We start from the raw sequence: 26,779 nt of genomic DNA, 5'->3' as shown, positions 1-26,779 counted from the left end.
GAACTTAGAACTGCTAATGACTCCCAGAAGGCCCAGCAATCAGAAAAGCATGTCCCCTTATAGCTTTAGATTACATACATTATAAATTACAAACAGGGTAATGATACTGAACACATGAAGTTACAATTTATGGGCGCCATTTGCATCTGATTTCTGGAAGCCAGTCTGAAATCTAACACTGATCTAAAGGATTTCCCAAGCTTCGCAGTGGAATTAGGCCCTTAGGATCTCATTACTGGTTCCAATTGATGTCAACACACAGCAAAACACGCCACAGAATGAAGTTCTTATGCTCTCTGGGATTCTTTCCTTCTATTGCCTTTTCAACACAGTTAGATGAGCAAAATATTCATACATGCACCCCCTTCCAAAATAAACAACCAAATAAAAAACCATCACATGCCTACATCAGCTAATATGATGACACCAGCCATGAAGTTACTAGAGAGGATTTACTGCACAACAAGACAATTACCATGTTTAATTTCTCCCAGGATACAGGAAGGGTGTGGCACTGCTCCTAGAATAAAACAGCTTCAGCAGGAGTTATACAACGGAAAGGGAATCATTCAGATAATATTCAAACCCAATGATATAGTTACTGTCAGCCCAATGAACTGTGCTACTAGTATGGGGCAGAGTTCCCAGGAACTGAATCCCAAAATCTCAGTGATCACAGAGAGGGATCTTGCTCACGGGTTTTGTCCTGAGATGCAATGTTACAGGATTTCCTTTGCTTTTTCATCCCACTTTAGCATAACTGAACAGCAGCATTATCAATGCAAATCTTACAGCAAAAAGCATATTAAGAAAAAATAAATCTTCAAATTCAATATTCCTAAAATAATAGTACAAAGTAGCCATTAGATAAATTAGGACTTGTCTACATGTAGATATTAGAGAGACTAGGTGGGTGAGATAATTGGACCAACTTCCTTTGGTGAGAGACAAACTTTTGAAGATATTGTGGCTATACAGGAAAATTAATCCAAATTAACTAACGGTGTGAATTTGAAGTGGATTAGTTAAACCATATTAAACCCCATGTAAATATCATGATTCAGAATTAAAGTGTCCTTCACTTCCAAAATGAATTAAACTAAACCAAATTAAAGCAACTTGAATTCTGAACAACAGCATCCACACAGGGGGTTTAATGCAATTTAACTAATCCGCTTCAAATTCACACCTTTAGTTACTTTGGATTAATTTCCTGTCCCCATGTAGACAAACTCTTTGATGGTCCGGTACGACACAGCTAGGTGAGTCCAGGGCACTGCGCAGGAGATATCATTGCAAGGGACCACAGAGTTTAGTGTCTTGTAAATGGAAGCGTCATATGCATTTGCAATTGATTACAGTAAATGGGTGGTCTGCTGGCACTTGGCATTGTGAGTGCCTCTGCACTTGGTATCCTTGAAAATGATGGGAACCAAGATACATGTAAACTGGATCCATTCCAAGGAAACAGCATCATTGTCAATGTGGATCTACCTTTCTAGCTATTCGTACTGGGCTTGTCATCTCGATACCTTGATCTACAGCATAGCCAATGCTTTTCTTACAGACAACCGAGACACAGTCTCCCTCTCTCAAGAGTTTACATTTGAGATGACACTGGGCTACTTTAGCTCCACTGCTGTCTTGGGCCACCAAATTATAGCCACTCTTTCAAAAAACCTCAACAGTTCCCAAGGCACCACCTAGGACACACATTAAAAAATCCTCTGCTATAAGGGACGATCCTTTAGACTTTCTGTGACATTATCAAATCTGCAAACCCCACTTCCTTTTACCTATGCTCACTAAAAAGAGTTCACAAAATTCTCCCTCTTAGCTCTTAGAACGCTGGCAGTTTGCAGAGGAAGGGCAGACGAACGGGAGAACAGATGCCTATATTGTGTGGAACAAGTTCATCTGTAAAACTGTTAATTCCAAACATTTGTTTTTATTAAACAATTAACCTGCTCAGCATCAGGAAGGCCTGACAGTAGTGAAGTTAAACAATGTCATCACAGCAAAATTCTGTTCATAAGAGAATTATCAGAGGCACTTTGATCTGGTGAAGCTGATCAGACCACCATGATTCTGGACCCAAACTCTAATCCTGCCTTTATCACTGATTTATTGACCACAGATCAGTTACTTGGGCCCAAAACTGAGAGTGCAAACAAACACGGAAAAGTCAGTGGACGCCCTTGAAAATATGGGCCTTACCCTCTCTGCTTCAGTGTTCCCATGTGTGAATGTTTTGTGTTGGCAAGGTTAGAGTTTCACAGAAACACAACAAATTACTATTTATTATGAATCGTGAAACCGCAGAAGCCTTTCGCTATGAAACCTTGAGGGGCTGCTGAGAAAAGATTTTTGCAATACTCCCAGCCTGACACACCACACCCACCATTACACGGCCCTTTCGGGACATCACCCCATGGGAATGCTGCTGGCTTCCTCCAGACCCAATACATTCTCCTTTCAGAGTAGACAGAGCCCATGATGGTCAGGCACAAACCCCTTCTCACTATGGGCCTGACCCCAAGCCAAGGAAAGAGCAATTTGCATCAAGGAGCTTTAGCTGACGGGGTTGAATTAAAACCTTCACCCGGATTATACCTGCCCACGGCTGAACGCCTGCCCCCAAAGCCCTCTTCCAGGCCAGGACAAGCCCGGGCAGGCAGCCCACTGGAGCGGGGCGGGACACACGGCGCCCTTTGCGGGCTGCCTGCAGGATGGCCGGCCAGGAAGGTCTTCAGGGAGCTCGGTGGGGAGGGTCCCGAGCCTCACGGAGACAAGGGCTGTGCCCGTGACCACTGGGCCCCCGGGGGCGCCACACAAATAACCCGGGGCGGGACAGGCCGGGGCCGGGGACAGGTGCTGGGCTAAGCCCGTCCGGACCCGGCCCGGCCCTCCTCGGGGGCCCCCCGGCCGGGGCGTGGCCCGGTCCCTCCCTGCCTGCCTCCCTCACTCACTCACCCAGCGGCGTCTGCGGGCGGCGCCCCCCGGGCATGGCCGGCTGGGCGCTGCGGGGCGGCTCCGGCTCCGCTGCGCTGCTCCGGCGTTTCTGACGCGGAGTCGGAGTCACATCGGGAGTCACTTGGCGGCGCGCAGCAGCAACAGCAGCAGCAGCCGCGGCGCCTTTTTTCCGGGTTAATTATTACGTTCCGCGTGAGCAGCAAACCCAGCCCCGGATGTGAGGGCAGGGCCGGGCCGGGCCGGGCTGTTGCCATGGAAACGCCGCCGGCGCTGAGAGGCGAGGGGTCCGGCCGGTCCAGCCCCGCCGAGCCCCGCCCTGGAGCGAGCCGGGCCCCGTTTTAGAAAGCAGCGCGCATCCCTCGGCCCGCACGGGCGGAGTTGCACCAACCCCCCCCCGCATTTCCCAGCAGAGCTGCCAGCTGCGCCTAGCCCGACCGCCGGCTGCTCGCGGCCTGAGAGATGGGGGGCAGTGCCACCTCGGGGACACGGGGCAGAAACGATGCGGCCACACATCTCCCGAGCCCTCTGGCTGTCCAGAGGGGGCACCCTGCATGCAGGCAGCGATGGGCCACCCAGAATGGAAGCACTGCAGGTGCTGGGCAGAGCAGGAGCTCATCCAGGCCTTCAAGAAGGTGGGAGGCGAATCAGGACTGCATTTCTCAGCCTTGGAATGGACCCACGGATTCCAGCTCCTCTCCTCCACCCGGACGTTGTCAATCAATTCTCTACTACCCCGGTGAGCTCCAGACCCTCTGTGGCTTTCAGCCTCCTCACTGTGGCTTGGACTGGGGAGAATGAAATCTTGTGGCTGCTGCCTCTATCCTTCCAGCTCAGCTCGTTTCAGGGACCCTGTATGAGATAGAATTAGATTAGTAGATGCTGAGTTCTTTTGAAAATCTGGGCAACGATCCATCTGTGTCTCTATGCTCCCCCTGTAAAATGGGGACAATAAATTAATAACTATTCCTTTCTGTCACCCGTTATCTGTTCAGTCTGTGAGCTCCTGAGAGCAAGGACCATCAATCACTCTGTGTGCATGTGCATGTGCATGCATGCGTGCAGTGCCTAGCAGAACGGGGTCCTGATCTTTTCAGAAAATTTACGGCCAGAAGTGATCATCATAGAATCTAGTCTGACCTCTGATCACAGGCCATTAAATCTCATCGGGATAACACTATATTAAGTCCAAAGATTTTAGTTAGACCAATACATTGCAGTACTTAGGAAACTAAACTGTGCACCACAGGCAGAGAACAAGCAAGTTCCAGGTGGCAGCAATACCTGAAGTCCCCGCAGTGGCAAGTGATTAACTAGGTGAGACCTGCTTAGCTGATTCTAGCAGATAACTGTGTCCCCTGATATGAAGGAAGGCAACCCCACCCTCACCCCAATGTCCCTTGGTTATGGGGTCCAGCTATTACTGTGGTGGTGATAACACACACCTGTTTTAACTCCAAAATGTTGCTGGAACATGCAAGTCCTATCATAGAAATTAATGCTGGTAGAAGAGTAAACACCAGTTAGGTGGTGACATCTAGTCCCCCTGGCCAATGCAAGCCTGTTCCCCAGAGTCTCTTCTCCAAGCGTTTGTCAGTTATGTTTTCGGTGATTGAAAAGATGGGACTTCCACCTCCCACATCTATTGGGAAGCTATCCTACTAGATCATTTAATTGAATGCCTCCTGGGATTCCTTATAAAATCAGAGAGCAGAGTTGTTAGCAGCTAGTGCTGGTTGGGTTATTTGTTGCAAGTGTAATTGTAAGTTTAGCTCTCTCTACTGCTCACAGATCATTCACTTGTTGATCCTGGTTTCTGCCAACATGCTCATTAGTCATAAATAAGTAACCATCAAGGAGTTGTTCATGAGTGATTCTCTTCTGCTGTTTGTTGTGGGTGAGGTAAGAACTTTTATTGGACCAACTTCTGTTGGTGGAAGAAGCTTTTGAGTTTCACAGAGCTCTTCCTCAAGTCTGGAAAAGGCAACTGGGAGTGTCACAGCTAAATACAAGGTGGGACAGATTGAAGAGCATAGTGTTTGCAGATGTTGTAGTAGACCACTTAATCTAAAGCAGGCATGTGCAGTCACAGGAAAAAGGAGGGTTGGTAGGCAACAGGGTGGGTTACAAATTTTTGCAATGAGCCATGAAAGAAACCAGTGTGTCTGTTAAATCCATGCTTTTTAGTGTCCAGTGGAGTTAGGAATTTACATTCCCAAGCTTATCTGTTGAAGATGTTTGTGCAGGTTTCTTTTGAGAACGAGGACGGAGAGGTCACAGAGGGAATGATCACTTTGTGAAAAGTATTGGTCTTTTATCATTTTTCTTAGTAAGTTCATTCAAGAGCATAGTGATAGCTTCACTCACATAGTTGTGTTGGGGGCATTTAGTACACTGAAAGAGATACAACACATGTTGTGATAGTCATGTGCAGGACCAGTAAGAACATAAAAACTAAAAACAGCCACACTGGGTCAGACCAATGGTCCATCTGTCCCTGTGGCCAATGCCACTGACTTCTGACAGTGACCAATGTCAGTTGCTTCAGAGGGAATGAACAGAACAGGCGATCATCAAGTGATCCATCCTCTGTTGCCCATTCCCCGCTTCTAGCAAACAGAAGTTAGGGACACTTCAAAGTATGGTTCTGCATCCCTACCCATCCTGGCCCATAGCCATTGATGGACCTGTATTAAGCCAAAGACTTCAGTTAGATGACAGCATTTCAGTCACCTGGAGACTAAACTGTTGTATGCCATGGACAGAACAGGAGAGGCCAAGGTACACCAATGCCTAAGGCCCCTGCTATGGCAGAGAACTGATGCCCAGAGGATCCCAGCAGGTGATCAGTGGTACAGAGAAAGAAAGGGATTCCACACTCACCCACAAGGTCCCTGCCAATCTGACCTGGGGGAAAATACTTTCCTGACCCCAAATCAGGTGATCAGTTTGACCCTGAGCATGGCCCACCAACCAGACATCTAGAAAGATGTCTCTGTACCACTACAGAGCACCAGCCTGCCCCCTCCTCTTTTTGTTTTATCATTTATGGCATGTGACTGGACATTTAAGTCACGTTACTATTTCATGCTCTTTGATGGCATGACAGGAATGTTTAGGACAGGAGAACAGAAAATCGCCTGATGACGCTCCAGGGTGAATTTTCAGACCCATGATCCTTTGCATTTGTGAATCCTTCAGGACTTGTGACAGCTCCACTCAGCCAGCATCCATCCAAGTTCTCCCTCATAAATGATGTAACCCCAACACCAGCAGTGGAGCTAGGTGGGCCTGTATTTGCAGATATGGGGCTGTGTATGCATTACAAGTCCAGCCCTGTTCTCTCTCAGGTACTGATACATCCGTAACAGGCAATGTATCTGACCATCTCATAGTCTAACGTATTTATCCCCCCAGTGCCCTTCTGCTATTATCCCCATTGCGCAGATGGGGAAACAAAGCACAGAGACTAAATGACTTGCCCAAGGTCACACAAGCAAGCACCCTCACAGCAGGACATTCCTTCCTAGTAGCAGCACAGGTTTTTTTTAAATAGATTATATTTATTTTGCTAATGTCCCTTTAATTCTAAACCTCACTCCCTATGTTTTCCCCCTGAGCTCTTACCAGCATTGACAATGACCCCACTGGGAATGGCTGAATTGCTCTTAAGTGGCACCTGCCACGTTTGACTAGGACTTACAGCTAATGTTTCATCTTTAATTAGGAAAGCCACTAAACATGTCACCCAGAAAGCTATGTCCCAGAGCAGCAAAGCTGCCACTCTAGCTGCTCACTAATGCAAAGCTCACCCTGGCTGGCTGGCACACACAGACACACAGACTCTGAAATTCTGTTTGCTCTGTCTTCGAGTCATTTAAGGACAGAACAGCTGTATTGGCTCAGACCAATGGTCCATCTAGCCCAGTATCCTGTCTTCCAACAGTGGACAGATGGACCATTGGTTTCAACACCACTTGTGTGAGGCAAGTCTCCTTTGTTCCCCCAGCTAATCGGACTGAAGGTCAGGACTAGGGATTATCCGAACCCTTTGAGAAACATCTGCATAGCTCCAAATGCCAGGGGGTTGGTGGTCTTCATCTGTGTAGCAAAGCTGGGGATTTTGAGATGTGCTTAGCACCCATCACCCTATGAGACCATGCAGGAATTAGGCTAAGAAGTGGTACTGAGTGGGAGGAAGGATGGCCTTACAGTTAAGATGTGGGTCTGGGGCTCCAAAGATCTGGTGTCTGGTCCTACCTCTGCTTAAGGTTACCTGATTTGTGCAACTTCAAACAAATCACATCTTTGTGCCTCAGTTCAGGATAATAACCCTTCCCTACCTCACCGGGCTGTTGCGAAGGTAAATTTACCCACAGAGGAGCAGGGAGGCACATTCCCATGTGCCTGAGAATGAGAAGCAAAAAGAGAGGGCCAGTGAAGAAAAACATAAGAATCCTCTTAAGAAAACCTCCCAACCTTCCAGAAACCCAGTGCATTGGAAGTTTGGCTCAAGCCCCAGGGAGAAGCATCAATTTAGCATATGCGATTAGGAAGCTATTCCCATGGATATATTTGTTTGCCTCCTGGGGGGTACCTCCAGTCATCTAGATAGTTACCTAGTTTTACAACAGGCTACATTAGAGCTCTATCAAAGTCACTACAAACTAAAATTTGTTTATACTGCTCTATATACACACAGACGCAACACTGCAATGCAAGTACAATATTTATATTCAATTTATTTGTTTTATTATATGGTAAAAATGAGAATACAAACAATTTCAGTAATAGTGTGCTGTGACACTTGTCTGATTTTGTAAGATAGTCGTTTAAGTGAAGTGAAACTTGGGGTACACAAGACAAATCAAACTCTTGAAAGGGTACAAAATTTAGAAAGGTTGAGAACCACTGCTTTAATGGATTCCCATCCCAATCACCTGTAATGTAACTGCAGAATTTATCCCTTCCTTTCCTGGTCTGCTAATCAGAATAATCTACCACTCATTCCTTTTCACCCATTGCCAAACACTGTTTTGCAGGAAGTTTCTCCTTAAGTGCCTCCCAGGCAGCTCATTTAATAGATTAATTAGAACTTCAATTAATTGAACTGTTTTTCTTTAATGCCGCACACAGGTGAAGGTCTGGCATAGTCAGTTTGACTTCACAGCTGAATGCTTCCCAGTCCAAGAGATCACACAAGGTTCGCAAGAGGGTTCTGAAGACCTGTGCCATAGCTGCTCAGCCTGCCAAAGAATGAAGGTGTAAGACTAAAAGAAGGTGAGGCACCCATCATGGACCCCCTGCTTGAAGGCTGGGAGCAGAACTAAAATAGTAAGCATGCAGTAATATCCCTACAATACCACCACTAATCAAACTAGGGTGACTCACAAATGCTAATTGTAGGCAGCAATCAGCTGACACTTATATAGTCAAATTGGATAGCTGTAATTTGCATGTATTAGTGATATAAAGAGCTGGGGTGGGTGTTTGCACACAGGTGCAACACTGCCACCTATTGGCTAGAATTAGAACTGCTCAACTGTGTCATAAGCCCTATACTTGAAGCAGTTAATGGTGATTCTCCTTTAGCTCAAGTGCTTTTGAAGCAAGAGAATCTGAGTTGTATTCTCACTGTTGCTATGAAGTTCCTAGCAGTCATGGTGTACAGCACAATGACACCTGACATCATCATCAACTTGTATTGCTGCCTTCTGTGCAGCACATTTTCTCTGGTCTAATCTACTTCACAGCATCCCTTTAAGAGGGGGTGTAAATACAGATTTACAAGCACTGAAAGTTACATATTTCTAGTCAAATAATAAACACCACAATACAAATGAAATGTCAAAAAAAGACTTACCATTTTCTAAACCAGGTTCCAGGGCAATTACTTTCATCTCCTATACAAAACAAATAAGTATTCTGCTTGAACACTCAATATAATCTGGGTTTGCATAGCATCTTTAAGGCTAAAGAAGCACCAAATGCTTAACTAGTTTCCTACAGCTTCTCCTGTTAGAATAGTATGCAGAGGCTATTGCATATAGATAGCATAGCATTCACCAATATGGGCTGGGCACCTGCAGGAGAGAAAGTTGCAGCATATCACCAAGTCTCAGAAGCTGAAGGTAATCAGAGAATGAGGTTTGATTGCTTAATTAATAGGGAAGGGTCAGAAGATGAGAAAGGAGAGAGAAGAGATTGGGCTGGAGACACCATTAGACAAGTAATCAATGCTAGTCATTGATTCAGTGCTACTGACTCTGAAAGGAAAGTGCTCCCTTATTGAAAGGCATTAGGCTGAGTTCTATGCCTACAATGTGTGTGTCCATACACATAATGGATGCAACCTTGTAAGACAACAGACTTGATCCAGGTCCATGAAGGAGCTGCATACCACATCTAGTGACAAGGGGAGGAAAATTAAAGACATGCAGATGGAAAACAAAACATCTACAGTAGAGTTGACTTTATGCTGTAGGGAAGAGGAGTGTTAACACAAAAGTAGTGTAAGCAGAAGTTGACTGGGAGATGAGAATCTTAAGCATCTCTATCAACTTGCTTTGGGTATTGGACTGTCAGTTATTTTACAGAATGGTTTAGTTAAAAGCAGTTTGCCTGCAGCTAACTCTGAACTTGTCCAGTGCTGGAGTGATTATAACACATTGAAATGAAATCCATTGGGCCATTTTCAGCCTAGGCTACATGGGATTTATTTTTGTGATTAATAGGATCTGTTTGGATTACAGGAGCACCAATAAGCTGCCTCATGCTGGGCACTCTCCATACAGGTAGTAAGGGCTGGATGCACAAAATGGGCTGGGCATCTAAATCCCTGTTGTAGGTGCTTAAGTGCTAGTTTGAAGATCAGTGATGTAGAACACTCCTATCAGATGATTGGAGCAATGTGGATCAATAATTAAAGGGTCATTGGGTCTGAATGGGAAAGTGTGTCAGAATGACTGTTGTCCAGTGGTTAGGGCACCCCTCTAGTGCAGCTCCCCTTCCCTCCCCCCTGCCCCAGTGATTTTAACTCCAGTAGAGGGCTCACAGGTGAGAGCCCCACACAGCAATAGGTGCCTCCTGCAGCATTGACTTAGGTGCCATCTAAAGGAGAGGGGTGAGGCATAATACACACTCCTCTTGTTGTGGGGTGACCAGATAGCAAGTGTGAAGAGTCAGGACAGGGGGGTAATAGGCACCAGTTGTGGGGTAAGCCCACCCCATCCCCCCTCAGTGGAGAAGTTAGAGGGGGAGGTGATAGGGCTACACAGCAACTCCATGGTTGCAGTTTACCCAACTGGTTTCTTCCCAGTCATGCATGTCAAGGGACCAGGTCAGAGTGAGCACCCTTGGGCCTGGGGCAGTGCAGCCTAATGGTTGAAGTCAGTGGTCACCCTTAAGCCAGGGCAGAGTGGTCTAGCAGCCAGTCAGCAGTCACACTTGCACCAGGGCTGTGATATCACCCCAAAGGGGATGGGGAATGATTAGGGGGACATGAGCCTGCCCAACACCTCCACATGCCAGCCCAGGGCCCTGTGCATGGTAGGGATAGCCCCCACCCAGGTCAGCAGGGGTCCCACCTCAACACACTGACCTGCCACCCCATGCCCCTGGGCCACTTCCAACCATGCTCCCACCACTGCCACATGGGGCCCATCCAGTTCTCAAGGTCCCCTCACCTCAGCATCTCACTTGATGCCAGCATTCAGACTGTCAGCAGTGTCCCATGGGTCTCAGTTCAGTTCTGCAGTCCCTCCAACGCAGGGCTGAATAGCTCACAGTCCAGCAAGGTATCCTCTCCTCTCAGCTGCCCCCTTCCAAATGGGCCAGGCTGCAGGCTGCTCCCTTTTATCCTAGGGCAAGAGTTGGAGCATGCCCAGTAGAGTCTAAGGGGCGGGGCTTTCACTGTCCAGAGTATGGTTAACTCTTTCAGTTCGGGGTAGGCACACCGCATCAGAGCACCGAAATAAGAAAAAGCCCCAACTATCAGGACTGTCCTTATAAAATCAGGACATCTGGTCACCCTACTTGTTGGCATCTCCCCCTGGCTAGTGTTAGCTGATTTTTAGTTGCTTGACCACAGTTACTCCATTTTAGCTAGCCCCTTTGTTTATAAGGCAAGGCCGTTCCACTCTGTGCACAGATTATGGAATGCAGAAGGAGATAAGCCTCGGCTGGATTCAGCAAGCTATGCAACCTTGATAGATAAGCTGTAGTTAGCTGCAAAACTTCTGTAAAAGTATCTTATGAATAATGTATGCCAAATAATATAGACCAATAGTTATGAGGGAATAGGTTTGTGCCCTTGTAAGGGAGATATGTTTGGTCTTGTCATGAATGTTTAAGTAGCAATAAGGTATAAAACTGTCTGTAATCCTTTGTTCGGGGTCTTTTTCCACTGTCCACTTGTGGGCTTGGGAATTGACCTTCTGCAGAAGAAACTCTTTTGGAGACTGTCCAGCCTGAAATCCTGTGTGGGTCTCTTATCGGTGCAGGGTAACGAACCACACTTGGAATCTTTTTCCAACACTAGCTCAAGTGGCAGCCCCTTGCCTTGTATGCTGGCTTTTGTGCCTCTCTCACCCCTTTCTTTGTGGAGGGAGCCTAGGCTCCTAGCTCAGGCTTTGTGGATTGCAATGATTTTCTAAGTGCCTGAAAGTTAACTGTTGTGACCATCAGTGCCTCACTCCTTGTCTGCATCCTGCCCTACCAGACAGCTTCAGCCCCAAAGCATTTAACATTTAAAGAGAAGAATTGGCAACCCCGTTTTCCCAATGGGGAACTGAAGCACAGAGAGATCTACGGGACTTGCCTGGTGTCACACAGCGAGCCTGTGGCAGAGAGAGAAATGGAACCCATGTTTCCTAAGTAGCAGGTAAGTACCTGACACGCCATTCTCTCCAGGGATGTGGGATAAACTGGTATTTGGAGAGCTTCAGCTTGTAGAATGGCAAAACTCCCCTTGATTTAACTGAGAGTTTTGCGTGAGTAAGGACTGAATGTAAACTGGGTAAAGCCGCTTGGCTCGGGATTAATAATCTTCAAACTACTCATAGAGACAAAAGGCCTCCAAGGCAAATAAGTTGTGTTTGAAAATGTGGCGTGTGAATGGCCTTGATGCTGCAGATGCATTAAAAGGACAGGAGTACTTCTGTATCTGGGGGGAGGAGTAGTAATGCTCTAGGAAACACATCAACTCGCAAGCGAAAATAAGAGGCTGTCAGATAAGAGGCTGTCAGATGGGTGGGACACTCAGCATAGAATAATGACTGGAAAAAAGGGCATAGTTACTATGAAAGCTCTGTCTGACACCTCAGAGAAAGTTGAAATTCCCCTGTCTTGATGGAAGAAAGTGTATTTTATGGAGGAACTCAATGGAATTCACCTTGCAGTGCAGGGCACTTTCTGTAGGGTAGACAGGTGGAATTTTTTGGCTCTCTATCCAATACCCATTCAAGTCAATGGTAACGCTGGCAGTGATTTAGTGTTCCCCTTTTTCCTAGAGATATGCCATTCTCTTCTCCCCTCCATCCAGCAGCCTTCCCCGTCCTCTCCATTAGCTTGTTCAGACTTTCTGTCAAGTCCACCTGTCTACCCTCCCCCCCACACCATTTTGCCTGTTACTCTCCCTTTTCCATAAGCGCCAGCACTTGGATCACGTATCATGGAAACCTGAGCTTGATAGATAGATGGATAGATAGATGGATGGATACATATGGGGGAGAGAAAGATTCAAGAGAGAACACTCTTCCTGTCTCAAATCAAATTAAGAAAGCTCTCACATATGCATCTGAGTAATGCCAACCTCTTCATTCCAGCAAACCCTCAATTACGCAGAGTGCACTTCCCTCCTCAGCACCATCAATAAAGCGTAGTTAGCAAAAGGACATTGCTATTATACTACTATAATCACAGGCCATAAAAAACACAGTGAAAGATGCCACTGAGAATAAGGGGGTCATGTCCATTGTAACATCTTACTTTTGAATCTAGAGAGACACCTCCTGGAATGGCTTTATATAGTGGGCCAGATCCTTAGCTGGTGTAAATCAACATCGTTCCTTTGACACCAGTGGAACTATAGCAATTTACACCAGGTAAGTATCTATTTAATCTATCTATCTAGAGTCACTCCCTCAATTGTGGTAAATCGGCATAGCTCTTTGAAAGTCAACATATAGGTATGTGTGTATGTATTTATAGTCAGATGTATGGATAGACACACACGTATACATAGGATATTTTCTCTCTCAGATATTAAAATAAATTACATCTTTTTTTCCCCTAAATACAGACATCAATTCTGTTTCCAGGAGATTTGTCAAATCAGTGGTCTGTGTTTGCATAACAAGCTCTTTGGTTATGCGGCACCGACTATAAATTACCACGTTGTCAGGCTCCCGATCAGAATCATTGGGTTTGAAGCAGAATCTTGCACATGGATTAAGATGTGCCTTGTGCTATGTGCATCTGTAATATCGAGCTGTTGGAAAACGTGCCCGAAAGGGGCTTTTCACCAAATGAAATGGCATTGGGAAATGGCTTAGGGGTGGGCCAATGAGTTGTGGAAAAAATAAGAGGCCTGTAGAATGTTGAAGAGAGCCCAGAATATTTATCTACTTACATTTCCCCCTTCTCCCCCACTTCTGGTTTACAGAGAGGGGTCAATGTGCAGAAGGACCTGAGGGAAGGTTATTTCAGCAGTATTTCTGGCTTGCCTCATAGTGGACACAATGGAAATCTCATGAGAGAGCCAGCACTTGGGTACAGGATGGGCACCCCAGCCCCAGAGTAATTGGCTGGCTGGCTAGGTGAGTAGGTTGATCACCATGTGTATCTGTGGATAGATGGGGTGTGCAGAGGGGCGTGTAGGGGAAAAACAGATAGATGAGCAAGTGAATGAGACTGTGAGCTGGCTGTGGCATGGCCTGCCGTCTTTGTTACTTTGCTGTACATGTATCCCCATGCTGGGTGGGACATAGCTGCCTCTGATGGATACTTGAGAGGCCTGGCTTTTTCTTTGGCGACACTTGTGTAGCTTGTCATGCCCATAAAGCCTCAGTGAGTTTAACTGGATTGGATGGGAGGGTGCCTAGCACTGTGGGGCTGTGATCTTTCATCTGGGTTCCTGGGCACTGGGGGGCGTTTCTAGTGGTGTGCTGGAGTGGATGGGGCCCCAGCGGGAAAGTCAGGACCCCTAGCTCTACCGTGAATCTGCTGTATCATCTCCGGCGAGTCACTTCCCCTCTGCCTGTTGTGTTGTCTATTTGGATAGTAAGCTCTCAGCGCCTAGCACCAAGGGGCCCTGATCTCAGCTGCGGGCTTGCATACCAATACAATTATAATCACGACAGATAGATAACCTCCATCCCGGCACTGCGGACCCCAGAGGCTTGGGTAGTTCAGAGTAACTTGGCACGGGAGCCTCTCCAGCCAGTCAGCTCATTTACGGTGCCTTGGCATCACAGCAGAGAGCATTGTGGGTAATAGGGCAAATGCAAATGCCTCTTTGTTCTGCTGTGATGCTGCAGAACTTGGAAGGAATGAGGGGAACTCGGTGCCTATCTGCCTTCCCGGGACTTGTTGACACAAACCCTCTGATCCTGCCTGGATCTGTCTGTTCTGCACTGTGGCTTTTCTCCACCACCTTCAGGAGGACGCTGAGAAGGAGAAAAGTCCCCCACGCCACCGTGAGTAACTGGCACGAGCTGTGCCCGCTGCTCTCCCCCCCACCCCCCCCCCCCGAGCTAGACCTCTCTGCCTTGCAGTTGCAGCTTCCTAGAGCCCAGCCTTGTTACACTCAGGGCTGTGGGCGGACAGTGAGTTCCTCTGTACGCTACTCAGAGACTGCAGCCCCACGCAGAGTTCGGTTTGGTCTCCGAATCAATTTTTCAGTGAGATGTGTTATCGCAGGCGTGCACAAAAAAAAAGTCCATTAAACGTATAAACCCCAGACTGTATCACCCCCTCTTAAAGGCTAAACTTATCTGCTGAGGCAGTGAACAGCTTGGGGTTTATAAAGTGTAATCATGAATTGCAGTTCCCCTGTCGACGCAGGCAACAGGCATCTGCTCATTTGTTTTAATGAGATAAAACCCTCTCCAGAAGTCAGGGATACGGTCGCCAAAGCTCTTTGCCTTCCTCTGACTTTCTCATTCCAGTTTGCCCGTGCAGCTAGGGACAGTGGAGGCCGCCTGCTCTGATTGCTCTTTGATTTATTTGGTGATTGCCGAGGGAGTCATGGCAAGCTAAGATGTATGACCCTCTTCCCCCCTCCCATTTCCCAGCCTGTCGTCGCTGCATTTTCATGGATATAATAGACCAGAAGGTCTCTCCGAGGACGTGGCTCTTTTTTCCCTTTTGCCTGTGGATGTCACTTTCAAAAGTTTCTGAAGAAGAGGAAGAATCAAGGCCAGTGATTAAAGAAAAGTTTAGAGGGGGACATACAGGGACTCTCATGTAATCAAGAGAAAACTAGGCCCTTAGTCTTGTGGTTACAGTAGACAACTGGGAACCCGGACTTTTGGATTCCCTCCCGGGCTTTTCAGTTGTCCTGCTGCGTGATTTTTGTTGAACCTCCAGGCCTCAGTTTCCCCAACTGTTAAACAGGGAAGCACAAAGTATTGTCATTCCTGCGTTTGCAAGTCAGCCTTCTCCCGCTCTTCGGTCCCTTTGCATTCGCCTGGAAATGAATATGCAACAGCTTCTTCCCAAAGCTAGGGAAAAGCAGAATACCCCTGCCAGATTTATTCCTAATGCACAGCCTTACAGAGAACCCAAGCATAAAATGACTCTTTGGCAGTTTGCTTAGCTTAGTTCTAGAGGGCGTGGGCCTGATTCTGATTTTATTTATTCCTCTGTCAGTTTTTTGACTTCTCTAGAGTTACTCCTGATTTCCACCGGTGTGCAGACTTTGTAAACTGTTTGGGATAAGGACTGCTGTTTGCTTCCTATTTGTACCTTCCCTAGCACAATGGAGCTCCGACTTGGTTGTACGGGGTGACAACTGATGCCATATGGCCTTGTGGTCAGTCAGAAACTGCTGAGGCTAGCCCCTGATTCCCTGAGGGGAATGCATTTAATGCTGAACCAATGTGAAACTGTTACCCAAATAACAAATATCACAGGATCTTATTAGGGGATAAGGCAACAAGCCGCATTTATTGTGAACACAGAAACTTCTGTAGATAGTATCAAAGAACAGAAAAGTATCAACACTGTAATAACATTAATATTGTGCTTTACTTAGTGAAATAGCGTTAATAATAATGTAAACACTAGGAAAACAGTACTAACATTATATCAATACTACAATTACAGAGACACACGTTTCAATTGATGCTTTCATTCACACTCACACAGACTGATAGGCATACAGACAAACCATACATAGGGATCTTCCAGATGTCATAGTTACCAGCCTCTTGGTGCTCATGATAGTCACTGGCCAGGTGACTAGAGCATGAGGATGAGGAGCAAGGTTTGCCGATGCGCATCGGTACTCCTGGCTGATGTGATGTTGTAGACCCGAACCTCCAGCCTTCATCTTCTTGTCCCATTTTATAGGGAAAGGACCCCATGTCGGTCTATGGGTTTTGCATTGTCATGTTGCAACTGCATTCTTGGTGTGATCCTTAATCACCCACATTGTTGCAAGCCTGATCAGATTTTGTTCTTTGAAATGTGCTGGCTCCAAAGTTATCAGGGTGGGTTCCTCTTCGGCCATTTGATCATCTTTGCTTCTTTCTTCTTCCCTCAAGCGTTTTAGGTGAGGCTGGTGTTTTCTTCATGTCTGTTTCGATATCCCTTACTCAGACCAAATTGTTCAATCACTCTTTTTGTCTACACCCAACTCAATTGCTCGGCCATTCACACTTCAATCACTCAGGGCCAACTCCTAGCTGAAGAACTTACATGTTATTTTTAGAGCAAACCTTATTTCATTTTTGACAGTGTCTTTCACAATTAGATAGATACATTACATTGCACAGTGTGGCTTTTGTACTTAGAATAGGATTTTTACAAATATATTGGAAGCAGGTAAAATTAACAGATAAACTGGCCAGTGGACATAGTACAGACATTTACAAACAATCTTAAAATTATACAAAGTGCAGACAGACTTGAATGAACATGTAAAAGGGTAGAACAGTAAGAGTCAGTTTGAGGTTTTAGCTTTTGATTCAGACTGAAGTGCCTTTTGGTAGGAAGTGGAGGGGTTTGTGGCTCTGTTCTTACATATATTTCAAAAACAAGATTTTGGCCAACAAAATGAAACCTTTTGATTTGGGACTATTGAAATATTTCATTTTGATTGAAAATGCTGAAATGAAACAGTCAGTCACTTCTCAACAGACTGTTTTCTGAACTTCTTGTTCTGCAAAAAAAAAAAATGTTGATATTTCAATATTTTGGGATGAAAGCAAATGTTGAAATATCAGAATTTTCCTTAGGATGGAAATTTCCATTTTTCTTACCTCTGATGCTCATCCAGTCTGACCTGCGGAACACAGGCCAGAGAATTCCATTCCTGCATTAAGCTCATAACTTCTGGCTGACCTATGGCATTTCTTTTAGAAAGACGCACCGAGCCTTGATGTAAAGACTTCAAGAGATGGAGAATCCAGCACCTCTCAGGTAAGTTGTTTCAGTGGTTAATTACCCTCCCCGTATTCCTGCCCTGCATTTGTCTCGCATCAGGCTCCAGCCCCCACACAGGCTGCCAACAAGAGCGTCATTTGTGACGATGTCTTTAGGACGCTGCAACTGTGTAGTAGGAATGGAGCTGAGACCTGTCAGCTCATTTCATGCAAGGCTACCAAGTAGCAGCAGATGGGAATGACTTTTGGTCACAAACCAGAATGTGGAAGGAAATTTAAACTGAAAAGCGAAGTAGGATTGGGCCCAAATGCTTTGAGTATTAAGCCAGTCACGTGCATCGATAATATTCTTCCTTCATGTTGTTCAGGGGCATCTGGGAACCAGCTACGGTTTAATTGTATTGCTTTAATTTTACCAATGAGGAACCTTGAGGCAGATGCATGTGAAAGGAGATTATGATTTGGGAGAGTTTCTCTTCTTGTTTATCTATTGAAAGAGCATTTCCTTGGTGCCTTCCCCTTCAGGGCAAAGTGCAGGACATGAGGAAAATGAGTCTGTACTGTGTCTGTGCCCGCAGAGAGGCAGGAATTTGTGTATTATCCTAAGCAGTAATGCATTGGTCCTTACTGCTCCCCCTGCAAGCAAGTTTATTACTCTCCCCATTTTACAGGTGAGGAAACCAAGGCACGGAACAATGCCAGGACTTGTCCAAGGTCACACAGAGAGTTTGTGACTGGGCCAGAAACTGAACTCCGATCTCAGTGGATGTGCTGTTCTTCGTGTTAGGACAAGGTAATCTCATGCAATGATTTCTTGCATTCTTCACTTTGCATCCATCTAACAGCACACACACCACTGCAGCTCTCCCGTCTGCAGCAGGCAGCTCTCTGTTCTGCTGAGCTTCTGGAGACCTGTGTTGCTATGTCAAGAGGGACCATTTGAACTCTCTAGCCACACCCCACACCCTCAGGTAACAGCAGCTGCTTTGTTCACAAGGCAGGCCTGAGAATCCATAGACCATTCCTTTAAAGACGCCAAGGCCACAAAACCGTTAGCAAGAGAGAGACACGCTGGGGCTGATTCTTCTTCAAAGGAAATCTCCCAGTCCATAAATATATCCACTGAGATGCAGGACAAAACGTAATGTATAAAAGATGGAATAGAAGATATATTATGCTATTGCATAGCAATCCTGTCTGCAGGAGTTTATAGCTGTGATACGTTCCCTGTTAAAAGAGGTTCTGGTAGCTGATGGAGGAGTTCAATTCATCATGTATCTGTTGCAAACCATCAATATTATGGTTTATCTATTTAAACTGGAAATGGGACCAAATCTTGTGACTGTGAGGTTGGCGGCCAGGAAGGTGAGGGTGTGGAGAACTAAAAAGTGAATTGAACACCTGTGGATATTTGTTCCAATGGACAGTGTGTGTTCAGGAGAGGCTGTAGGTCAGGTCTGAAGTGCATTGGCAGAGTTGTGTCTTGCTCTTGGTCCAGGACTGGAATAGCAATGGTGCTTCGGGGGGGGAAGGTCCCATGACTGAAATAGCAAAGGCTGCTACTGATCTGAATTGAAGAGCATTGGGGGATCCCGGAATGGAATAGCAAGGAGGGTTGCAGGCCAGAAGCTGGGTCTGATCATCTAATATAGCTATGGTCCATGGTCTAGGTGGGCTTAGGACCCAGAAGTCCTGACTTCCACAGCAGTGTCTTAACCATCCTTCCTCCCTCCTCAGTATGTCAAGTGTATGTGCCTTACACACCTGGTATACCTGGTGTACTGATGCCTGGGGCTGGGAGTTGGGACTCCTGGGTTCTGTTCTCAACTCAGCTACTGATTTGGGCAAATCACTTTTCTTGGTGCTTCACTTTCTGTGTCTGTAAAATGGGGACAACAGTGCTTGCGGGTGATGTGAGCCTTAAGTAACTAATGTTTGTGAAGTGCTTTGAGATCCTCTTGGTGGAAGGTGCGACACCAGGGCAAAGTTTTGTTTTTATTTCTTCTGTTGGCCTCAGGCAGCAAACACCGCTCTGCTCTTTTCTCTTTAGAGAAGTTAAAAGAAACACACACAAACCAGAAGGACACAAATGCAGACGTGAACACACACAGATGAAGACCTAAGCGCACAGATGGACACAAACACACTCACACACAGAACACACACACACACGAATACCACAATAACACACAAACAGGCACACAAGCACAGGGACACACGCGATATGGGAGCACAGACATACTTACACCAATCCAAATCTGGACTCTCACATACATCCAGCTAAGACCATGCGCATGCATGTGAACGTACATACACATGCTCACATACGCTTATAGTCACAGATTAAATTACCAGCCCAGAACTGTTTGAGGGCACTAGGGGTAACCTATCAGCTAGAAAAAAAGCATTGCTACCACACATTAGGTATACAACTGGTGGTCATCACCAGGGTGGGTGTAGATGTTGGAAGTGGTGAATTTTTCTCTATCACGTTATGTTTAAATGTTGTGGGGCATCCAATCTGAAAAAAAAAAAAACCCACAAAAAAATCACAAAAACAGTCATAACTCATAAACATAGTTTAATTGTCACCAAAATTGGCAGAAAACTTCTAAAAACAATTGATAATGCAGCCGTGTACTCAAAATAGTACTGTTTTGGAAAGTTTGGGAAATACTTAGCCCTGGTGATATATTTTATTCATTTTCCCATACTTTTTTGCCTTCGGTTAAAACAAGTCATGACAGTATGAGCTTGTTTGTATCATGTGATACATAAAAATATTTGTCATTATTTGTAAATCAGACTGCTTTGGTAGATGTTTTCCTGCCTGCTATTTTTATGAAGCCATGCAGATAATAAAACCTCTATCCCCTAATTATAAAGCATATATTTTTTTATATCTGCTGGGCTGCAGCTCCCTACCCCTCCTGGTAAACGGCCTGGCTTAATTTTAAAGTGCTCTGAAATGTAAATGCAGAGCCAGATTGGCTTGAGAAGTGGTATGCCAGATGAAGACCCAGAATCACAGCTGGGGTACAATTTTAGAGTCACTGGGTGAATAGAGCTTTCCCCTTTCTCTTGACCTGTTTCTCCAATGGGGCAAACTGTCCAGGGAACTCCGCAGAGTTGTAGGGGGAGATACAGGCAGTGCTGATACAGCAGGCATGCAGCGCTGAGCAGGGGAGTGAACTGACAATGAGTGTGCTCAGTACATCACACATGCACAGCACTGAATTCAAGGGCAGTAAGCATGGGCTCGCTCAGTCTGCATCCCAGGCACACAAAGCCAGATCCACAAAGGGAGCTAAGCCCAGCTTTAGGTAACTCTGTGCTCCACAAAACCCCCTCCTTGGCTGGAAGCACCTGCAGTCACTTGGTGTCTATGTTTCTGCCGATGAGCACATGTACTCCTGCCTCGCTCGTGCCTGAGCCCCAGACCTGCCTGTCTTCCCCAAGGGACTGGATCTGGGAGGCTCAGCAGGAGCCTAACTCCACACAAGGTGGTTGGGAGTAGACAGCCTCCCTTGTCATGTTTAGCACTGTGGTTGAGACACTCACCCAGGCAATGGGAGAACCTGGGTCAGTTTCTTCTCACTGCCTGCTGGGCAAAGGGATTTGAGCATGGCAGTGCGAGCTCTCATGTGAGGGTCCTAATAACTGAAGTCAGGGCTAGGCTGATGTGGGTTTCTCTTGTTGAGGCTGTTCCATTGTAATTAAATAACTCAGTAGTAATTGGGCCACAGCTCAGATCAGGAGCGCTAGCCTGGTGCTGGTATTTGGGTAGTTACCTAGCACGTGGGACATGCAGACTCAGTGCCCACGCTGAGCGAGGTAAAGGGCTTTAGGCAGCAATCTGTCGCTCCAGTGACCCAGTGCTGGGTTATGAGGCAGGGCTCCTTTAGTCCTGCCTCTTGAGCCGGTCCTCTTTAATGAACTAAGAAATGGCCCCACCCAACAGGAGTTCTCTGTAGCCCAGTGACTGGGGCAGGCGCCTAGGATGGTGCAGGTCGCCGGTTCAAGGCTAGGGTTTGATTTCTTCTTGATGCTGGTCCCCTTTAATTGTTTGTTAAGTAGGCCAAGGCAAGAGTGAAAAGTAAGAAGCCCTCCATAGGGCAGGGGTTCCAGTCCCGGCTTGGGGCGCTGGAGAGCTGGGTTCAAGTCCTGGCTCTGCCAGCCCAAGTCTTTACTATTAGAGCCGTTCCACTGCACTTTAACTAGCGACTGGGGCAGCCCCACGATCAGTATCACTCTATAGTCCGGTGGTCTGGAGACCCACCCTGGAGATTCTAGGAGTAAGTGAATCCTAGTTCGAATCCTCTCTCTGCCCTTAAGGCGTTTGGAGATGGACATCCTTAAACTTCCCAGGAGACCGAGGAGGTCGTAAATTGCTCTTTAAGAGCCCTCCTGTGCGGTAGTGGGGTTGCGCCGTATGCGCCGTGTGGTGGGGCGGAGGGGTGCGCCGTAAGGGGGGCGGAGGGGTGTGTGGCGGTGTGGTGTGTGTGTGTGTGTGTGTGTGCGTGCTCGCGTGCGTTCGCGGTTGCGGTTCGCGGAGGTGGTGGAGGTGTAGGAGGAGGGGGTGAGGAGGGAGGAGGGGGGGCGGTCACTGGGAGGGGGGTGAGGTGGCCACAGGGGACAAAAGAGAGATACTTTTAACTAAGTCCCTAAGGGGGCCCCAGGCTCTCTTTTTTCAAAAATAAAACCCTCTGTTTTCTTAGCTGAGACTTGAACCAGGAACTGCCCAAGCTCTCACAGCCCAAGCTGCCACTCTAACCGCTGCCCAAGCCGCCACTCTAACCACTGCCCCATGCAGGGTTTCACACTTAGAACACTCCCGTGGGCCCAATGACTCGTTAATTACAGTGCAGGAGCAGCAAGAGGGAAGACTTGAACCCAGGGACCCAGCTTCCCAGGTACTTACCCTAGTCACTGTGCCACAGAGACCTTCTTACAACACCCCTGCCACTGCCACTAAAGTCCAATCCCTGCTTCTCTCCAGCCAGCCGCAGCGGATGAAGGCGGAGATGCTGCAAATAAACACATAGAGTCGTTCCTCTGGCTGAGCGTGCCAAGCAGTGCATGATGGGAGACAGACGTGTGCTCATTGCAACCCAGCCACCACCTCTGTTATCTTCACTAAACTTTATCTTGGGGTTTGTGCTCAGACTGGAAACAAACAAGCTCTCAGGCCCCTGCTGCTGCTGCTTGGTGCAGGAATGAGCTCAGGAAGTAGGTTCAGAAACTGAAAGTGAAGACTGAAAGTGAAGACTAGGTTGAGGAAGGAGGGTATTCAGACATCAGGGACTGGCTGTGCGACTCCAGCTCTATTATTCACATTCCAGTAGCAGCCAGAGGCCCTACCAGAGCTCAGGGCCCCGCTGCACAGTAAGAGACAGTCCCTGTCCCACAGAGCTTACCATCTAAATAGACAAGAAATACAGTGGGAGGGGAAACAGGCATGGAGGAATCATGACAGAGACAGAAAGAGAACACAACTATCTTGAGCGTCGACCCATTGCCTGGTCCACGGCTCCTTTGCTTATCCAAAGGCCATGTAAAGGACACTGCACATATACCTCCATTCCCACTCTCGCCAACCAGCGCTTCCATTCTGACTTGGAGGGACGTTCAGACCCAGACCTTCACAGAAATCCACGAGCACTGGGCACTTAAATACTTTTCAGGAGCTGGGCCTCAGCCTCTGTAGCCCACTCAGTCTTTGCTGAACCTGTTCAGCGAGGGGGCCAATTACAGTGGTGGCTTTTGTGACCGGTACAACTGTCCACCAAGAACTGAGCTGACTGCCGCTACCGAGTCATTTTCCACTGGCTGCTCACTGGCCCTCGATCCTTGCTTACCACCGTCCTTAGAGACCGCGGGGATGGGGGCTACAAAACACCAGAGCCAGTCAGAAGATAGTTGGCTGGATGGTGTCAAGCAGATGGCTTAGGGTGCAATTAAAGGCTCTGTAGCTTACAGTTAACATTCTGAGCCATGTTGCTCACCAAACCCACTCTGCCAACAGAGCATCTTAAATCAGGATGGCTCAAGACTTTCCCCAGGGTGATGTGATGGTTTGGAGGAGACCTAGCTTCCAGGCTCCACATTACCCCCCGACTGACCTCACCTGAATCTCACAGCATCAGACCAGAGCCCAAGAAACTTTCCAGAGAAGCAAGTTCATCTTTTATGGAGCGTGTGTCAGCTGCGATCCCAGTCATTTGAATGCTGTCATCAAACGGTTTCCTCTCGCCACAGCTTGCCTGCACGTGTGAATAAATCCTTGCTGAATCTTTCGCACACACACACTCATCGCCTCTTGTGTGGGGTCTGCTTTTTATCTCCGTAGGCTCATCTCTCGTATTTCACTCACTTGTATACTCCAGTGTAAGGAGTAAAATGGTCTATAAAACCTTCCCTGCACGGCTGTGTTCACCGTTGTCAAGCTGCAGAACTGGGGATGTAAAAGTTAGGGAATGAAATCAATCCATCCTTATTGGATTTATAGCGTTCTCTGCCTGCAAAGGCCCAACGAGCGCTTTACATTTTAATCAGTGCGGAACCGTATCAAAACTCCTGCAAAACACAGACGAGACAAACCAAACACCCCGGCAGTGCAGCTGGAGGCTGTGTGTGCCTGTTCTACCCATTGAAGGGACGAATCTGACCCTGGTCACCACAGCCTCTGACCACCTGACGCTCTGTAATATTGCTGCCCCTTTGTGACCTGAACAGCTGGTCAAATTTCAGGGCCTAGGGATGTTCTGATCTGAAGTAGAAATGGCTGAGTCTGGTGTTTTCTTTGATACCATCTCCTTTATTTACAAGGAATGTACAAAGTCCTGTTCCTCCAAACACAGGAGGAGCCAAAAATAAAAGGAGCAGTTTCTTAATCCTCCAAGCCTCCTTAGCCAACCCCAGACCCAAGAGCTCTCTCTCTGGCTTTCCTCAGGGTCACTCACGCTGCGCTCACAGACACCTGCGTGGCTTTCTTGCTTTCTGCCCCTCTCGCCTGCCGCCTATGTGGTGCTAGTTTGGGGGCAGATTCTAGCAGGTCTTTTTTAGGTGTGGCCCCTAACATGTTCCTTACAACTAACTACCTCACACAGCTGTTCACACGTCAGTTCGAAGGAGTTTTGAACTCAACCCATAACAAGGTTTCACCCAGCTCACAACAAGATATTTATCCTCACAACCCCTGGTGAGGTAAGGCAGTGCTATTATCTGCCCTTTAGAGATGGGGAAACTGAGGCGTGGATCCTCAACGGTATTTAGCGTGACCAGATGTCCCAATATGAGGAGCTTTGTCTTATATACGTAACCGTCCCCTACGACCTGAAAAAAAGGGTCCTGATTTTTTACACTTGCTATCTGCTCACCCTAAAGGTATCGAGGGGCCTAACGTTCACTGATGTCAATGGAGCTTAAATATCTTTCAGGCTCTGGGCCTAAGTGACTTGCCTAAGGCCACAGGGGATGTTTGTGGCAGAATAGGGTGCTGAACCCAGGTCTCCCAACTCTTAGGCTAGGGCCCTAACCACTAGGAAATCCTTCCTCTCTTCCTCCGTACGTTAAGGCAGAGTAGCACAGCGAAGGGGGAGAAGCCGTCCCAACCACCAAAGACAATGGGCTAAATTCTTCTTACCTTTCCATCATGTAGAGGAACTGGTGGAGTCTTGGCTTCCCATTCAGGAGATCGAGGTTTTGCCGGTCACTCGGTGCGTATCACTGCCCCTCTGCTTCCCCATCTGGAAATGCGGAGTGATCATAGTAAAATACGTTGAGATCTACACTGGGAAAGTGCTAAGTCTGCTCAGTCACTGAAGGCAGGCTCGACAGTAGAAAGTTTTGCCAATACGGCTAGAGCAGTCAGCGGTGTGATTTTTTTGTTTGTTTTCCAATGTAACTAAGCCATCAAAAGCTCCAGTACAGATGAATTTATATTGGCAAGAAAACCTGGGATTTCTTATTGGAACAAACTGCCAAAGGAATGGTGGAGTCTCCATCTCTGGATGTTTTCAGAACCGGACTGGATGCCTTCCTGGAAGACAGGCTTTAATCAAGCACAGGAGTACCTGGGGGAAATGTACTGGCCTGTGATAGAGGGGTCAGGCTACATGATGGTCCCGTCTGGTCTTAAACGCTATGAATCTACGTCTTCTTATATTGCTCATTTTCTCCCTTTCTCTCATCATTCCTCCCCCCACTCTGCACATGACCCTACAATAATTAATCTATATCTGTCCATACCAGAGTCTCCAGTCCACGTGCTGTCTCAGGAACATGCGACAGCAGATTTTCGCACGTGTCGTTACACAGCTCCCCAATGAGCTACGCTCTCCAGAAAGTTGATTCGGCTGACTTCCAAATCCAGACCTTCTGATGCCATCGCTTTTCTGTGTCTCATCAATCATGATTTCTCTGTGCGCTCTGTTTAAAAAAGAAAGAAATCAATATTACACTAGATAAGACTGAAGGCAACAGCACGAGCCAGGTCGCGGGGCCAAGAGAATGCAAAGGAAAAGAAGCTGCGCTCCAAATTGAGCAGACATCATAGGAATGATGGAGGAGAAGACAGAGGCAGGTGGCTGGAATAACAAAGAGAGAGCGAGTGTATACAGTAAACACGCAGATGACAAACAGATATGGAGAGAAGGGCAGGAAGATACACAGCTGAAAGTCACCCCTGACGGACAGCCATCCAGCGGCCTGTGAGATGGTGAGTCTGCGTCAGATCCCAGGGACCCCGTCCCAGAAACCAGCGTCAGAACTGGTGTAACTGTCCCTCCTTGTTGGCAGTCGCGGCCGAGGAGTGAATGGATCATGGGAGCCGGAATCCTCCTCCCTGACTCTAGAAACTGGGCTGGAGCCTGAGCTGGCCTCCAGCTGGGAGACACGTCATACAGCGTAGCTCCACTTTGCACTCCCCTACTGCATCCCAGCTGGGGGCTCTAAGCGTTTCACAGACATGGATGAATTCAGCAGGACTGAATTCAGGCCCCTTTTACCAGTGGGGTCACTGGGTTACACAAGCATTAAGAGCCAGATTTTCAAGAGAGCTGAGCACTGTGGTGAGATCTTTGGAACATCTGTCCTTAGGTGTCACATGTGGCTTTCCCCTGGTCGTGTAGCCAGCTAATGTAGCCAGCCATTAGTTAGTGTGTGCTACAGGTCCCCCTTTGGGCCCGATCCACAGCGGTGAT

General features: G+C 47.2%; 1 protein-coding gene and 2 long non-coding RNA genes across 3 annotated transcripts in view; all 3 read right to left on the bottom strand.

Annotated features, from left to right (window-relative positions):
- The window catches only part of PLEKHA2 (pleckstrin homology domain containing A2), a 46,080-nt gene extending 42,271 nt beyond the window's left edge, over positions 1 to 3,809 (bottom strand). The window contains 1 exon segment of the mRNA XM_067545097.1: positions 2,974 to 3,809. The gene's annotated coding sequence lies outside the window, so the exon portion shown is untranslated.
- A 4,207-nt stretch (positions 3,810 to 8,016) lies between these two features.
- LOC137150744 (uncharacterized) lies at positions 8,017 to 10,813 on the bottom strand. The gene is made up of 3 exons (XR_010919055.1): positions 10,656 to 10,813; positions 8,834 to 8,873; positions 8,017 to 8,216 (listed from the first exon to the last, which is right to left on the bottom strand). It is a non-coding gene; the product is annotated as an uncharacterized lncRNA (long non-coding RNA).
- Positions 10,814 to 19,762: 8,949 nt separating this feature from the next.
- Positions 19,763 to 25,980, bottom strand: LOC137150969 (uncharacterized). Its single transcript, XR_010919132.1, has 5 exons — positions 25,827 to 25,980; positions 25,222 to 25,324; positions 23,704 to 24,030; positions 22,498 to 22,818; positions 19,763 to 20,097 (listed from the first exon to the last, which is right to left on the bottom strand). It is a non-coding gene; the product is annotated as an uncharacterized lncRNA (long non-coding RNA).
- Positions 25,981 to 26,779: the final 799 nt, after the last annotated feature.

The sequence above is a fragment of the Emydura macquarii genome, unplaced genomic scaffold (genome assembly GCF_026122565.2).
Source record: "Emydura macquarii macquarii isolate MOO-44397 ecotype Brisbane River unplaced genomic scaffold, CSIRO-AGI_Emac_v2 contig_201, whole genome shotgun sequence".
In the NCBI taxonomy this organism is placed as follows: Eukaryota; Metazoa; Chordata; order Testudines; family Chelidae; genus Emydura; species Emydura macquarii.
This window is presented reverse-complemented; position numbering and strand designations above follow the sequence as displayed.